This window comes from Triturus cristatus, chromosome 3_1, assembly GCF_964204655.1.
Source record: "Triturus cristatus chromosome 3_1, aTriCri1.1, whole genome shotgun sequence".
Classification (NCBI taxonomy): domain Eukaryota; kingdom Metazoa; phylum Chordata; class Amphibia; order Caudata; family Salamandridae; genus Triturus; species Triturus cristatus.
Genome location: NC_140583.1, coordinates 826,924,475 through 826,942,453, shown reverse-complemented (window position 1 = coordinate 826,942,453; position 17,979 = coordinate 826,924,475).

Here is a 17,979-nt window from a genome sequence, read left to right as displayed (position 1 = left end):
GGACAAATGTTTCACGGGACGAAGTCAGAGCGACTTCTTCTTGAGACAATAGAGCCCTTATTCTGCTCATCTTGTTGAACTCTGCTTTCAAGGTTGGAATGGAAGGCCAGATGGATACATCCAGCCGCCCATGCGGGGGTGGGAAAAGGACATTTTTACAGCAGACTACTCTCTGTGATACAGTCACAATGTAAGGAAATCCCACTAGCATCCCACAGCAAGCCTCATTATTTAAAAGCAGATAACTACCGTTAGCTAACAACGTGAAAGTGGGTGTAATAGCTGGCACTGGAATCCCTTTCTAAATTAGGCGCTTGCACATTGCACGCGCTATGCAATTGGATGTGCCTACAGAGTGATCAGGTGTGGAAGAGCATTACTCACCCTTCAAATAAACTTCTTTACCTTCTCTCATGCACCTGTATGTAAATGGGTGTGACCATACTTCATGCAGGAAAGCAGTACCCAACGGTTCATATCTGCCTAGGGCATAATGCTTCATGCACAAACTGAATTTAAACAAAGGAAATGGCAATGTGATTAACCCGTGGATAAGCCACACAGCTGAGTTCAATTCGGCCCCATCAAAAGTTTCTATTTTTGCTGTTTGGTTTAAAAGACATTTTTTGATTCCCCCTTGGACTTACATTTGGCTGATGCTCATATGTATTTTTTTATTTATGTCCATCGGATTTGTGGTGGTATTTTTTCGTCTTGTGAACGGACACTACCTAAAAGAAAGATCTACAATTAGACTAATTGATGGAACTTTGGTCCCCCACTCCTCATCACACATCATGAAGAGAGACCAGACTTTTGTGAATATTACTGCCTGGCCTGTGTTAGATGGGATTGCGTGGGATGCTGTTAAATTTCAAATTCATGGACCCACTGAGGTTATTAATGTTCCGAATGTATTTCGTGTTTCTATGGGTGATGTGGTTAAACAAAACATCCGCTCTGATGATTGGGACGTTCAGGCCACAGAAGCACTGTTTTCTGATTTGAAATATTATGCCGCTTTTGATGCTGAAGATTTGTATTTAGACTCTGCTAATTACGGGGAGTTGTTTTGCTATCAACATTATGGCAATCATTTCCTACATAAAGCGAAAACGTTTCGTAATTTTGTGAATTATACACAATGGGAACATTGTCCAACACCAATGTTAGGCAGCTCCAGCACATTGGTGAACAAATTTGCCTATTTTACTGATTTCAGTGTTTCAAAACCTGCTGCCTTTTATTTTAAAATGGCAGCGGAGTCTGCCTTGAAGGTTAGGCTGACACACACTAAATGATTGTATTGTAGGGATGTGAACAACAGACAGTTCTCATGTGAAGAAAAGGCAAGCAAGCAGTTTTCAAATAATAACATGTCTCTGCAGTGTCGTGTGCAAAAGCAACAAAAGTGGTAAGATGGCTTTTCTAACATCTAACGCGCTTATGCTAACATAGCAATGTATGCCTCTAAATCGCTGCCTTCACTGCAGTACGACCTGTGTGCAGATCTCTAGATTTAGAACCAACTTATCAGGGAAGAAGGTGGTATTAGGTAGATTTACACAGAGAGCCTGACATTCGCTCACACGTCTAGCCGATGTTAGGGTGATGAGAAAGATATTCTTTAAAGTCAGAAGTCTCAAGGGACAACTGTGCAACAGCTTAAAAGGGGTGACATCAAGAATGTGTGGACTAAGTTCAAGTTTCCACTGGGGCATCTCCAAGGGTTGTGGTGGAAAGAAATGTTGCAAACCTTTGAAAAACCTCATCACAGATAATTTAAATATCGAAGGCTGGTCTGCCAACTGCAAGAAGGCTGAAAGAGCTGAAAAGCAGCCCTTAACAGTGCCCAAGGCAAGTCCTTGCAGGGCTAGGGGCAGAACAAACAGCACAACTTCAAACAACTTTGCCTGTAATCAATTGGTTGCTGCACCAATCTACATATGTTTTCCACCTGCTTTCGTACACCGAGTTAGTGGAGGAGTGCCTCACTCCAAGATGACATCAAAGGCCTTGTGCTGCAGGTCGACGGAGATAAAATGTTTGAGCCCAATCTCCAAGCATGGAGATGTCAACATCCAGCCTTGCTTCTGCGACAGAAATCCTCCCGAAGTAGCAGCTTGATCGGAGGACAGATGCTCATATCCAGGAGTACCAAACTCCTGGCCCAATCCAGTGCCACTAGGATGACTTGAGACGGCTCATTCCTATTTGTCTTCAAAACTAAGGGCAGAGGAGGTAGTGGGGGGAAGACATACAGGAATCCTAAGCTTTACTATCGATGGAAGGCGTCCCTGAACAAGAACTGCTTTGGAAACTCCAGGTCACAGAAGTGCTGACATCACATGTTCCTGGCAGTAGCAAAAAATAAAAAATAAATCCCTGATGTTGTCCTCACTGGAACTTCAGGTCCCACTGTGGAGCCTCCATGAATCATCTGGTAAGCAACACCAGCATGATGCACGAGACCAACAATTCCAGCAGCCTCAGAGTCAACACCACAGAGATCCAGGACAGAATATGAGACATTGAGATCATAGTCCGAATGTCCTGGATTTTTTTTTCAGAGGGAAAGACACAAAACCTTACCATATCCAGAATGACTCAAATGAATTGTTTGTGCAGAAGTTACGTGTGCCTTCAGTACGTTGATAGTAAACCCAAATGTTGGTAGGAGGTTTGTTGTCCTGTGGCTGACAATTGCCTGAAATAAACAGCCTTCCACTGCCAATCATCGAGGAAGGGGATGCCTGGTACCCTGACCCTTTGTGATGTGTTGGGACCACCGCTATCACGTTTGTGAACACCGACGGGGCACTGCAAACTGAAAATGCATATGGCCCACCATGAATCGCAGGTAGTGCTTGTCGGCCTTTAAGACAGAGATGCGAAAGGATTATGTTACTTACACTGTAAGAATTTGTTCTTCACATGTAGTGCTGTAAATTCACATGCTTTGCATGAGTCCGCCATCTAATGTTAGGCTCGGATGATTACACGTTTTTGTTCCAAGAAGTTTTCTTCGAGTCACAAGGCTGTGTGACTCCTCCTCTTGTTGATACTGTGCATGGTAATCAACTCCATTTCCAGATTGTTTTGCTGCAGATGGGTGACAATGGAGTAGTAATATGTATCAGTAATGTGATGTCCATGCAGTAATATGATGTAAGCATGTAAAGTATATAAACTGCAACCTACACAGGTTTTTGGAGAGGAGGTATTGCACATGTGAATCCATAGCACTACATGTGAAGAACAAATGCTTTCAGGGTAACATTATCAGTTCGAGACATGTGTGCTGTATATACACATGCTTTACATAGAGTGTAAAGCAGTCCCTCTCCCTAGGCAGTGATTAACATGTGGGGGTTTCAATTGGTTGAAGACTTGGAACAGCTTGGCCAACATTGGCTTGCTGACGTGCAAAATATCCAAATAATAGTTTTATTGTGAATGTGGGTGGAGTGGACCATGTTGCTGCTTTGCAAATATCAGCAAAAGGAATGTTCCCTAAAAAGCCATAGAAGTTCCTACTTTCCTAGTGGAGGGAGCTTTAGGTGGAACAGGTAAACGCCTTTTAGCTTTAGCAAGCAAGGTTGGATACCTTAGAATATCCATCTTGAAATTTCAGATTTAGAAATTTCCCTTAATAATCGTTTAGTCTTTCAGAATCTTTTGGGCCGGTCAATATAATACATTAGAGCTCTTTTGACATCTAAAGTATGTAAAGCTCTCTCGCCAAAGGAATCTGGTTGCGGAATGAAATCAGGTAATTCTATTGATTGATTAATATGAAAGCTGCAAACCACTTTTGGAAAGAAATTTAGAGTTTGCTCTAAGTACTACCTTGTCCATATGAAGTTGGAAGAAAGGTTCCTCAAGGGTTAGTGTCTGAATTTCATGGACTCTTCTAAGTGAAGTAATAGCAATTAAAAAGGCGAGTTTCCAGAATAAATATTGCAATTAACAAGAGTGGAGTGGTTCAAATGGAGGCCCCATAAGTCTTGTTAGTACAATGTTTAGGTTCCATGCTGGTACAAGTAGAAGTCTGGGAGGAATGATGCTTTCAAGTCCGTCCGTAAACGTTTTGATAACAGGTATTTAAATAATGACAAATGTTGTCTATTTTACAAATAGGCTGCAATAGCCGCCAGGTGTAATCGTATTGAAGTACAAGCCAACCCTGTGGTTAGCAAATGCAATAAGTAAGTATTTATTGTTTGAACTTTTGCATTGAGTGGGTTGATGTTTTGTTTCTGACAGTATATAACAAATCTTTTCCATTTAGCTTCATAACATTGCCTTGAGGTAGATTTGTGAGCTTCTTTAAGAATATCCATACATTGCTGTGGTAAGTTAAAGTACCCAAATTATAAGACTTCAGGACCCATGCGCGCTGACGGCAGTTCTGTACACTACTTTCCGCGCCAGGAGCGCAGAGCCATGCAAGAAATGGACACTGGTGCCAAGAAAACTAGGGCCCTGAAAGGGATGACCTTAACCCTAGAAATCAGTTCGCAGAACGGGGAGGATGGGTGGGGCAGTAAGGAATCTATCACTAACCAATGTCTCTTACAGCTATATCGTTACACAAGTAGTAACTTGTGCATCTGAAAGAGACACGTTAGTGATAAGATTACTTACCTTAGAATAGATACCACAGCAATAACAACCCCGGTGGTGGGTCTGCGAATAGATTACCCCAGAAAGTCACGGAGAACAGAACGGCCAAAGAAGCCGTCCCTCCAGACTGTCAAGGCAGTAATGCGTGGTAAATGTGTGCAGCATGGCCCACATAGCTGCCTGACAAATATCCTGCAAGGGAACGCCGTGTCCCAAGGCAGTAGTGGCTGCCGTGGCCCTAGTCGAATGGGCACGCAGCCCCACAGGAGGCTCCTTCTTAGCCAACGAGTAACAGGCCTTGATGCAGAGAACGACCCACGAGAGATGGTCCGTTTGTGCACAGCCCGAACTTTTTTGGTGCCCAGGTAGCCAACAAAGAGCTGGTCATCCACCCGGAACTGTTGTGTGCACTGCAGGTAGAACGAGAGCGCACGTTTTGGGTCCAGACAGTGGAGCCTCTCTTCCTCTCTTGAAGGATGCGGAGGCGGAAAGAAGGTGGGCAAAGTGATGGTCTGCCCGATGTGGAAGGGCGTGACAACCTTTGGCAAGAAAGAAGGAAGGGTCCTTAAAACCACCTTGTCCGGATGAACAGAAAGGAAAGGAGGTTTAGAAGAAAGAGCCTGGAGCTCACTCACTCTCCTAGCAGAGGTGATGGCTACCGGGAAAGCCGTCTTCAGAGTGAGAAGATGCAAAGGACAGCGATGAAGGGGCTCAACAGGAGCGCACATCAGAAAGGTCAAGACAAGATTCAAGTTGAGATATTATGAAAGGCACAGGAGGAAACATGTGGGTAATGCCTTTCAGGAAACGGTTAACAACCGGGGACTTAAAAAGAGAAGGCTGATCTGGAAGCCTTAGAAAGGCGGAGATGGCCGAAATATAACCCTTGATAGTGCCCAGAGCAGAGCCCTGCTGGGCCAAAGAAAGAAGGAACAGAAAGACTTCGGAAAGAGGGGCAGAAACGGGATCCACAGACTTCGCTGTGCACCATGCCACAAAGTTGTTACATCTGCAGGCGTATACCGTTTTAGTGGAGTGACGCCTGGCTGCCAGAATGACATCCCAGACTTCGGGAGGAAGATCAAAAGTTGTCAACTGTCGCCCCTCAATCTCCACGCATGGGGGTGGAGGCTGGACAGGTTCGGGTGGAGGACCTTCCCCTGCTGCTGCGACAGAAGATCCTCCCAAAGAGGCAGTCGGATCGGGGGATCAATCGCCATGGTGAGTAGCTCGGGATACCAGTATCTTCGTGTCCAATCCGGAGCCACAAGGATGACTTAGGCCCGGTCGTGCCGAATCTTCTTCAGCACTCTGGGCAGAAGTGGTATAGGCGGAAAGGCGTACAACAGACCGCAACTCCACTTGTGACGAAAAGCGTCGCCGAGCGAGTGCCGCCTTGGAAATTCCAATGCGCAGAACTGATGACATTTCGCGTTCTGTTCGGTGGCGAATAGATCTAACCAAGGCTCTCCCCACTGCTGAAAGAGACCCTGTGCCATGTCAGAGTTCAGATGCCATTCGTGATCCATTAAGCACCGGCGGCTGAGTTCGTCCACCCTGGTGTTCAGAGAACCTGCCAGGTGTTGAACCACCAAGGTAATGTCTTGATGTTCCAGCCATGTCCATAGGGTCCAGGACCCCACCCTGCCCTGTTTGTTGCAATACCACATGGCGGTGGTGTTGTCCGTGAACACCTGCACCACACTTCCCCAGACAGAGGGAAGGAATGCTTTCAGTGCAAGTCGGATCGCCCGAAGCTCCAAAAGGTTGATATGAAGCCGGGACTCCGCCGGAGACCAGAGTCCTCTGACCTCCGCCTCTCCCAAGTGGCCTCCCCATCCCAGGAGGGACGCATCCTTCACCACTGTGTGCTCCACTGGGGGAAGGGAGAGGGATCTGCCACTGACCCTATCGCGATTCGTGAGCCACCACTGCAACTGTCATGCAGCGCCCTCCGAGATTTGGACATGATCGGACAGGTTGCCCTCTGGAACTTCAGGTCCCACTGCACAGCACGCATATGCTATCTGGCCCAGGAGCCGGAGGGTCACCCTGACTGAAACCCGGGACAGAGGCCGAAAGAGCATAATCATAGCCTGAATATCCCGGACGCGCTGCTCGGGAGGATAAACCCGAAACAGCGTCAAATCCAGAACCGCTCCGATGAAGGGGAGCTTCTGAGAGGGACTCAGGCGCGACTTCGGCAAGTTGATGGAGAACCCCAGCAAATGCAGGAGGTCGGCCGTAGTCTGATGGTGGTTGACGACTGCCTGGGGCGAGCCCGCCTTCAACAACCAGTAATCGAGGTAAGGGAAGACTGACACCCCTGACTTGCACAGATGAGCTGCGACCACCGCCATCACTTTCGTAAACACCTGAGGGGCGCTGGTAAGGCAGAAGGGGAGCACGGTAAACTGAAAATGCTCCTGGCCTACCGTGAACCGCAGGTAACGCTGGTGGGCCGGCAGGACGGGGATGTGAAAATATGCGTCCTGCAAGTCCAACGCTACCATCCAGTCTCCAGGGTCGAGGGCAGCCAAGACCTGAGCCAGAGTCAGCATTTTGAACTTCTCCTTCTGGAGGAAGCGATTGACGTTCCGTAGGTCCAAGATGGGGCGCAAGCCCCCTTTGTCATTCTTGGGGACCAGAAAGTAGTGGGAATAACAACCACTCCCTACTTCCGGCCCAGGAACGCACTCGTTGGCCCCCTTGGCCAAGAGGGCCACAACTTCCTGCTGGAGAGTCGCCAAGTGTTCCCCTGACATGTGATGGTACCGAGGTGGCAAGGCTGGAGGGGTGGACTGAAAGGGAAGGGAGTAACCCTTGCGGATGATCTGCAACACCCACTTGTGGGGGAGGTGATGGATCCTGCACTCACTGGCGTGGGGTGCGCCGCAAAGCTCGGATTTGGAAGGTTTGGAGGTAGAAGGAGCAGGGGCGGAGGTGGACTGCCCCCCATGCTGATTCCCAGAGCCGCCCCTGCGGAAGCCACGCCCGCGGCCGCACTGAGGCTGGTTCTGCACAGGCTTGCTGAAGGAACGTGCCTGGGTGCCGCTGCCTTGGCCACGAAAGGAACGAAAAACAGGAGTGGCTCGGCTCTTCGTGGTAAGACCCAAGGACTTGGCTGTCTGCCTTATCGCCAAACAGGCGAGTGCCATCAAAGGGCATGTCCATGAGCGAGCTCTGGACGTCGGGCGAGAACCCAGTAGATCGCAACCAGGCATGGCGACACAGCGCCACCGTCGTAGAAATCGGCCTGCCCAACGAGTCAGCGGTGTCCAAACCACACCGAATGGTGAACTTAGCCGCATCCTTACCCTCAGCAACTGCCTGGCAAAGCACAGCATGGACCTCCTCAGGACACTGAGGTAACACCTGAGCAACCGTATTCCACACCGCGTGGGAATAGCGGCCCAACAATCAGGCAGTGTTCACCGACCACAGCCCCCAGCTGGCCGACGAGAACAACCGCTTACCAAACTGTTCCAGCTTCTTAGAGTCCTTATCCAGCGGAGCCGTGGGAAAGGCACTCTGCGACTTCGAGGCTTGGATGACTGGACTCTCAGGTGTGGAATGAGTGGTCAGAAACGTGGGGTCACCAGGCGCCGGGTGGTGACGTCTAGCGACATTCTTATGGACTGGGGCCCCCGCGGCCGGCCGCAACCAAGTGCCCAACAGGACGTCGGTGAGGGCGTCGTTGAAGGGAAGCAGTGGCTCCGACGAAGTAGACGCCATCTGGAGCACCTCAGTGAGGAGGTTAGTTTTGAGGGCCACCGTAGGAAGATCGAAGTTGAGGAACTCTGCAGCCCGACGGAGCACCATCGTTTAGGAGGCGCCCTCCTCCATTGTAGGCGGGGGAGAGGCAAACCCTGAGTTAGAAGAGACATCGAGGTCGCCAGCGTCCTCCAGATCGTCCACCCAGTACTGCTCGGAGTCACACTGACTGGCAAGAGGGTCCTCGGACCCCTCCCAGTCATCCTCCACCTCCGTTGCAGGAAGAACCGGCCGCGGCGGGAGAGCCGGAGAAGGGACAGACGGCGTTGGAAATGGCACCGTGAACGGTGCCGGCCGGGGATGGGCCGGCGCCGTCTCCCAATGCGGATCCCAGGCAGGAACGAAATGGTCCTGGAACCGGGGCAAGGGCGGAACGAATGGCACCCACTGCGGCACCAGAGGTGGCGCTGGGGCCGGAGCCAACGGCGTAGGATCCTGTGGCGCCGAAGCTGGATCCGCTGGCGGTGCCGATGGCCCAACAGGATCTGGACACGGGACCGCGGGGCCCAAGGGCGCGCCGGCAGGAGCCCGAGGCCTAAAAAGGCAGTCCATGGTGGCAAGAAATTCTTGCACCTGTTCTGGAGTCGCCGACGGACCCGGGTAAGGCGGGTAGTCCGCGGGACTCCCAGGCTCCGAAGGAGCTGCAGGGGCAGAGCCCCTGTCCCCCCTCGTCCGCATCCGAGGACCGACGGGGGGACGCCGGAGAGCCAGCACGCTTCTTTGACTTCTTTTTATGTCGTCGCTTCCCGGAATCCGAGGGCGAAGACTTGGAGCCCGAGGAGCGACGACTGCGGCCCCGCGAGTGGTCCCGGGAACGGTCCCTGGACCTGGAGCGGCGTTGAGACGAGTGCCGGTCCTCCAGCAGTTTCCGGCACCGCTCCCTCAAGGCCTTTGGGGCCATGGCCCGACAGTCCCGGCAGGACCGGGAGTCGTGGTCGGTCTCCAGGCAGTAGAGGCAAACATCGTGGGGGTCCGCCAACGACATATTGCGACGGCAGGCCCCACAAGACTTAAATCCAGGCATCCCTTCGTGCACCAGGAGAAAAAATGGGAGAGACAAAAGTCTCAAAAGAGTAGTCAAAAACTAACTAAGGTACGTGCTCAATCCGGATCTGCACTTGCTGGCGCGGAAAAAGAAAGAACTGACGTCAGCGCGCATGTGTGGCGCCTAAGTAGTCTCCGTGACGTCATCTCGGCACTTACGACGCCATCGACGGATGCGGAGCCGCACAACGCCACCTACTGACGCACAGGGGTACTGCTAGCAAAACTTTCCGGATCCAGTCTGACGCCTGGGGATATTCTAATGTAAGGAATCTATCACTAACGTGTCTCTTTCAGATAATGGGTTCCTTGGAATTGAAACCTTAGATATTTTCTGTGTGCGGGATGGATTGGTATATATATGGAAGTAGGCATCCTTTAAGTCTAAGGCAGCCATGAAATCCCGTTTGTGTAGCAAAAATTGATTTCCTAAAGAGTGACCATATGGAAGTGTTCCAATATGATGTAATGATTCAGTGGTCTGAGATCGAGAATGGGTTGTAGTGACCCATTTCTTTGGAGAATAAGGAAGTATAGAGAGTATACTCCTGTTCCCTGACACTGTTTCTGAACTGGTTCTATTCCTCCTTTTTGTAATAGAACTGTTATTTCCTGTTGTAGGAGATTTTGTTGTTGCATTGATAGTTTGTGTTGGCGAGGTGGAATATTTGCAGGAGTGGTAATGAACTCCAGACAGTAACCATGGTAGATAATATCCAACACCCATTGATCTGTTGAGATGGATTTCCATGTTGAGAGAAAGATTTGAAGACGACACCCGACAGGTGTTAAATGGTCTGGGGAAATGGTAAGGAAGTCATTGTTTGGTATTATTGTTTGAGGTGCCGGTATTATTTCCGCAACCTCTTAATTTAAAATTGTTTCCTCTGTAGGATCCCCTGTAGAATGTTTTAGGAGTAGAGGTTTGTCCCTGGTTTTTATATGCTGACCCTGTGTTGTGTGAGAAGGCAGATCTTGTACCTTGCTTATAATTGGGCCTACGAAATGAACCGTAGAAGGTGCTTGTTTGGAGAGCCCCGATTGATTTTGCAACCTTGGTGCCGTTTTTCATTTTCTCAAGGGCTGTGTCCACTTGAGGGCCGAAATGTTTTTATCAAATGGGAGGTTTAAAATTGGCTGTTGTACCTCAGGCTTAAATACTGAGACAAGGAGCCATGCATGCCTACGTAATAAGAGGCTAGTATTTACACCTCTAGCAGTGGTGTCAGCTGCATCTATTGCACATTTGATAGAATTGTTGGTAATGAGCTTTCCCTCATTAACAATTTCCTGCCCTCTTTTTTCGTTTTCCTCTGGCAGGTGTTGGAGGAGCCCCTCCATTTCATCCCAATGGGCTCTATCATATCTAGCTAATAGAGACTGGCTGTTGGCTATATGCCAATAGTAAGCCGATTGTCCAGCTACATGTTTTCCAGAAGCATCTATTAGTTTATATTCTTTCTCTGGGGGTGGTGCATCTCCTGATGTTTGGGAGTTTGCCCTTTTTCTTGCATAAGGCACTACTAGTCAGTCTGGGGTTAACTGACCTCCAATATATATAGGATCTGAGGGTGCAGCTTTATGCTTTCTGTCAATGTGTGGTGTTGTGATTCTAGTCTTGACAGGGTATTTAAAAATGTCCTCTGCGTGAGGTGCCATGCCTTTAAGGAGTAATAGATACTGTGCCCCCCTTTGAGTGTTAGATGAGATTTCAAAAAGGAAATCCTCCTCTATTGTGTCCTTATGTAAATGTACATGATGGAAAGTTGCTGCCCTTGCTATTAAATCCTGATACACAGAGGCATCATCAGATGGGGATGGTTGTGTGGGATAGAGATCAGGATCTGTATCCCCTTGTAGTTCAAAATCATAGTCATCCAAAGCATTCCCAGGGTGTATGCTCTGTGGTATATCATCATCATCCTCTACTATGGGTGAGTGAGGAGATATGTCACCTGCTTCAGATAGTTCTGGTGGTGGAGTGGATGGTGGGGGTGGTGTTTATGGCTTAGGTGAAGGTGGAATATGGATGTACAAAGGGCTAGTGCCAGCATCCTTCTTTTTCTTCTTTGGAAGCTGTAGAGGAATGTTTAAAGCCTCTTGGAAAGCTAACTGTTTCTTAGAAGAGTGAGTTTTTGCCAGTTGAAGAACTATTTTCTTTGTTCTAGGCTGAATTTGGAGAGTTTTTTGCCCCGGATCAAGCGGTTACAGCATTACATCGAGGATCAGCTCTATTGGAGATTCCGGTCCGAAAATTAAACACTTCTTATGAAGGATGTTTTGATTTAGGTTCAGATGTGGTGGGATCCGAAATAGTATGTTTTTGTTTTAATATCACCCCGCATTAAGAGGATGCAGTGCTGGGCCTGGACTCTATGAGACAGGCCTAATTGAAGAAGTGCTAGTGGCAGACACAGATCCTTTTTATTTTCAAGGGCCATACTCTATATGCCCTATACTTAATACAAGGACAGTTTTTAGGACTTACCAACCCTACTGGTACATCGTGAGACCCTGCTAAAATGGATTCAATGGTCCCCATGAGAAAGACTTTTATTTCAGACAGGCTTATTAGGTAACAACAGATGGGCTTGGCCCGTAAGGTTTAAGACAGCAATTGTTTTCATGCATATTTAAAGGGAGTCAATTTCCGAGTCTTGGAAAAGATGGTTTGAATCAGGACAATACCATTGAAATGCGTGGACGCATTTGATTTCTAATTTGGGACGTGGGCTGACATTACAGATGAAATATCGATTAACAACCGGATTTCAGCCTCAACTTAATGTTGTTATAAATAGGATTTTTTTTTTTATAACAAAGTGCATTATCTGAAGGACACTCACTTTTTCTTCTTCGGCCTTTGCTTCTTCCCTTTTCTATGCTTTGTGTCCTATATTTGTCACAGTGTTGATACCTTATTTGGATGTAATGTATGCAATATGACTTTTTATTATGAATCTTTTTAATTGTTATGAACTGATAACATATTTTAACTAATAGTTTTTTAATGAACAAATTTGCATACTTTCATTAGTAGATTGGTGTAGTGATATATTCCATTGATCAAGGTTAGTATCCTCCACCTTGCGCTTGGTTGTGTGGCTGACGAGTGTATAAATACAGTATGAGATAGGTGTTGTGGTTATACACAATTTGCTAAAGGAAAAATGTACGCTTTTTGAACCAACTAATAAACCCGATTCCTTTGGCGTATAAGGGTTCCTTCTGTTTTTGTTTCGGTGCAAAAACGAACCAGTCAAGGCATTATAGACCTAGAAGTGGTGGAGGCCACTGCTGTAGGCCAGACTTTCGGCGCGGAGCCTGAGGGCAGGGCTTCCGAGTCAGTTTTTCGGAGCGGACCATAGCTTTTTTGCAATCAGCAATCTTTTTGGACAGGGCCGATGTTTTGGGCTTTGGACCAGGGATAAAAATACTCACTGTCCATTTCTTCTGTGCCAGCTGGAGGGAGGCTGAGTCCTGGTCAGAACTGGACTCGGAATTGTGTATTGATAGTGATTACTCTTGTACTGCCGATGCCTCCTCGTCTTCCTCCTGTTATCGACCAAAAATGTCCGGTACATCGTCCGTTTGTTTATACTGCATCTCCTGGCATTGAGTACTCAAATGTCGAAGAGCATTTTTTGATTGAAATTACTTGCAGGCCTCACAGCTTTCCTCTCAATGATCCAGCGAGAGGCATAGGTTACAAATCGAGTGCTGGTCAGTATGGGGGTATTTAGAGTGACACTTCGGACAGAAGTGGAACAGAGTTCATTCTATTAGCGGGTTATTCTCCACAGGACTGTGGAAGTTAAGAAAAGGCCCAGCCGGACGTGGACCGAGGAAGCGAGTCGAAGACCTGCTACGCAGAAGGAGGACTGCTTGGAATGCAATTAAACAACAAGATTGAGCCAATACCGTCAAGTGGAGATATACTAGAGCACCGAAGGGAGCCAGAATTAGTCTTGAACCGGAGTGCGAGAGAACATCCGAACCTGTTGGTATAAAAAAGCAATCTGGAAATCGAGTCGATGACCATGCACAGTAGCACTAAGAGGAGGAGTCACACAGCCTTGTGACTCAAAGAAAACTTCTTGGAACAAAAACAACATGTAATCATCCGAGCCCAACCCTAGAAGGTAGACTTATGCAAAGCATGTGTATCTGCAGCACACATGCCTCGAACATAAACATCCTGCACATCCAACGCCACCATCCAATTTCCAAGGTCAATGGCAAACAGGACTTGGGCTAGCATAAGCATCTTGAATTTATCTTTCTGAAGGAAGGCATTGAGATGGCGAAGATCTAAAGTAGTACATAGGCCTCAATCTTTCTTCAGCACAAGAAGTAGTGGAGGTAAGACCCAGTTCATAATACTGAGGCTGGAATCGTCAATATGCCCCCTTTGGCCAAAAGGGCCTGCACTTCCTGTTGTAAGATGGACAAAAGGTCCTGCGTCAGTGACCCTGAAGGCAGTGTAAGGTGAGACTGGTAGACCCGAATGGAAGTGGATAGCCGCTATGGTCAATTTCTAGTACCCAAATGTCTTTTGTGATGGCCTGCTACCCTCGGAAGAAATATCAGATCCTTCCTCAGGCTGTGCGCCGGCAAGGACACACTAAATTTGTTTTGCGGTTGTGAACTGTGGATGGTGGGGACTGAGCTGCATGTTGTTCCTGCTGTCCTTGTAGTCTCTTAGAACTGCAGCCTCGGACACAAAAGGGCTGAAATACCGCTTGTGCTGGAAGGGTCTCTGGCACAGGAAAACCTCTAAGGTAGCAATGGAAAGGACAAATGAACGTGGTGTGGATCTCCTTTCCTTAAAACGTGCCAGGATCGAGTCAGCTTTAGCTCCAAAATAGTGAGATCTGTCAAAAGGCATTCTCAATAAAGATGCCTTGACTTTCCTGGAAAAGCCTGTGGACCTCATCCAGGCATGCCGTCCAAGAGACATTCTGGTACCCATGGCACATCTTAGGCAATCAGCGGCATCCAGTCCTGAGCACATCTCAAATTTCACTGCATTGTGGCCATCCTGAATAGCCTTTGTGAGAGATGCCCAAAGGCCATCCAGAACAGGCGGTAAAACTAGAGTCAGTATATCCCAAGGGTCATGGGAGCAACACCAGAGAACATCACTGGCATCAAAAGATCTTAAAGCATGGCTCATGGAGGAAAACATTCACTTGCCAAACGGCTCTCTTCTTTTGTACTTATGGTTGGGAGGAGTGGTAGGGAAGGCATTGGGGTTGACCCCGTTGGTGGACACCTGTACTACCAAACTATCCGAAGTGGGATGCTGTTTAAGAAAGGAAGGTGCAAATCAATGGCGATGGTCAACCTGTCCATTAACGGGCTGCCCTGAACAGGGCTTCGCCCAGGTTACTAGAAGAGTGACACTAAATGAATCATTAAATGGCAACAAGGACACGGTGGGAGCCATTCCAGGTTGTAGAACTTCCACCAGTACGTTCATTTTCACTTCAATGATTGGCAATTGTAGATATTCTAACACTTCAGCTGCAAATCGCATCACTACAGCCAGAAGCAGTTTCTACTGTAGAAGGGCCACTGGGAGGCACAAGGCCAGTATCTCGGGAAGTGACAAGATCACTGGCATTCAGCAGCTCTTCATACAAGTTATCTTCATTATAAAGAGAAACATAATAGCCCTGTCATAATAGTTGTCATTTTTAGAGTCTGTGACAAAAATATATCCTCATCTGGAGAGGATATGAACAGAGCAGGCGCAAGGGATGGCACCAGAGCTGAAACAGGCACTGGAGTCGGTGCTAAACTCGAAACGGTTCTAAGGGGTAAAAATGGCACAGCGGGCAGACACACTGGTGGAAGGCTGATTGTAGTGCCCTGTGGTACATTTTGGACTCATGGCGCACCAGAGGGAGCTGGTAAAGGGCTGAATGTCCACAGCATAGCCTCCCTGATGTCTTTTACTTGTTGGGATGTTGCCAACAGACCTAGAAACTTAGGGGTGCGTAGGGGCCAGACTGTGAATCAGCTCAGACAGAGATCAGGAGTGAGACCAGGAGATACATCAAGACCTTTGTGTCCTCTCTGGAGTTCGAGAAGGGAAGGAGCAGTTTTACGCTTGAATATCTTGTGTTTTTTCTTCAACTTACCCTAAGACTCAACAGTGTTGAGGAGCTGTCACAGAAACAACTTATGGAGCAGGAAAGCGACTTTCCTTTTGACTTCAACTGATCACAGCACAGAGTCTTCTTGTGCTTGGTGACGTAATGATTGGATTCACGTTACTGTATGACCTTCGGGTTCATATAGGGGCAGTCACCACAGGCCATGGAGTTGTGGTCTTACAATTTGAAAAAAGTCTGGTCAAAGATGGTTGAAAAGTTCCAGATCCATGTCTGAAGGAGAGTATGTGGTCTCACGGCTGGAGCTGGGAAACCAAGGTTCGAGCCTCAAGGTCGACTCCACATCCTGCGATTCTGGGCAAATCACTTAATCTCCCCGTGCCTACCAAAAGAATGAATGTGTCCTTGTGAAACGTAACTGGTGCTCATGTACAGTGCTCCAATACCTTTGAGTCGAGTTTGCGCTATTTAAATCTGCAAAAAAAAAAAAAAAACTGATGTCAGTGAGCATGGGTGGTGCTTATATGGAGCTCTGCTCGTCACTTCTGGAGAGGAAAGAAGTTGGCATTGAGCCGCTTAACCCTACCTAGTAGCACGCAGGATAACTGTTACTAAAGTTTCTGGATCCAGACTAAGGATTAATCAAAGGTGAGTGCGAGAAGTTGGCCTGGTATATGCTGTCCAATAATTAAAGTGGGCACCCTGCACCAGTCCAAACAACCCTTATGATGATTTAAGAGGTCTAAGATAACCGTAGAAAACTATCCAAGTGGTAGCTGTGGAGAGCAGCCTTCAGTCTTGAAGGAATGTTAAGCAGCTTGTTTTATCAGAATGCAACCTTGCTGTATTGGTTAAATGAAAGGAGAACCACGCAGTAGTTATAAAAATATGTATTTATTATTATAACACACTCTAAATGCGTCACAGTATCTGCTGCACGCAGACAAATCCAGCGCACACAATACTGAAGCACAGAAACAATCGCAAGTAGCACTAATACACAGTGGGCTCCAGGGGGAGACCAAACCATATACTAAAATAGTGATATAAGAACCACGACTCGGGTCAAGACAGTGTCTAGAGGATGTAGAATCGTTGGGACCCCAAGGAACCACCCAAGGTGAGTAAGTAGGGACCCCACGGAGGACAGGTGCAGTGTGGGAGCACGACCTTGTGCACTGTACAATTCAATGGGAGAGTCGCGGTTTCAGTTTTAAAGTTTAAGAACCCTTCTAAGTGGACTATCAAGAAACCCCGCGGAAGTTAGGAGGTTGGCGAGCCACCCCACCCGTGGATGCCATAGTACCAGAGTTACCTATCCCAGGGAAGCCGGGTGCATAGGCCTGAAGTGGTGTCTGAAATCGCCGTCGATCTCTATGGAGGACTTCGAAGAAGAGCCACTGCTGGGAAGAATAAAGTGTCCGTAGGGTTCCAAAAATGGATTCTTGATGACAAGTACCTGAAAGCAGAGGGGACAGTCTGTGTCACTCAGGAGTGACCAGGGGCTCGGTAAACAAATTCCCACCGATGACGGGTGCTTCAGGTGCATTGAGGGGGTTCTTGACTCTGCAGCCACAGGGACCAGGAGACGTCGAGGACGACAAAGAGCCGGATGCGAGCTGTCCCATGAAGGATGTCGAGTGCTGAGGGGTCGGTGTCCGGCTGGGGCACCAACAAGCCTTGGCAACCCACGAAGGTCAAGAAAGGTTAAGGTTCGGACCAGCAAGGTCCAGAAGACTCACCAAAGACAGGGGAGTCAGGGCAAGCCTGGAGCAACAAGGGGAGCTGAAGAAAAGCAGTGTTGACCTTCAAGAGGACCCACAGGCCGGAGGCACAGGAGTCGCGAGGGGACCTCGAACACTTTCACAAAGCAGTAGCCCACAGAGCACTCGGTGCGAGGAGGCCAGAGTCTTTTGTAGGAAATGGTGCCAGAAGTTGGGGCTACTCGGAGCCCAGTGCACTTGTTCGGGAAACTCCAACAAGCATATGCACTTGCAAATGAATGGGATACACAGGGGTATGGGTATTGTAGCCCCCACCAGGGATTCGGACCTCAAACTTGGTGAGAGGGCAGCTCGGACCTCTCACCCACCTCCTGTGTTGCTGGAACTTTGAAGTCCGTAGGAGCTCAGGAGCAGATGGCCGGTAAGTTGAGATGTGGTGCTTGCGGTTGCAGGGGAGATATCTTCAGTTTCCTTGATGCTCCACAGGTCCTGCACGGAGCCTGTATGGTGCACATGCACAGACGATGCTATGGACGGAGTGGGAGACGAGGTTGGGCCCAAACAAAGTCCAGAGTGTTCAGACGGTCGAAGTTCAATGGTTTCTGGTTCAGAATCTTGTCCACGTAGAATCTAGGGTCCTACAGCCAGGTAAGCCCTTTGGTACCCATGGGAGAGGGTTGGACAGATTAAGG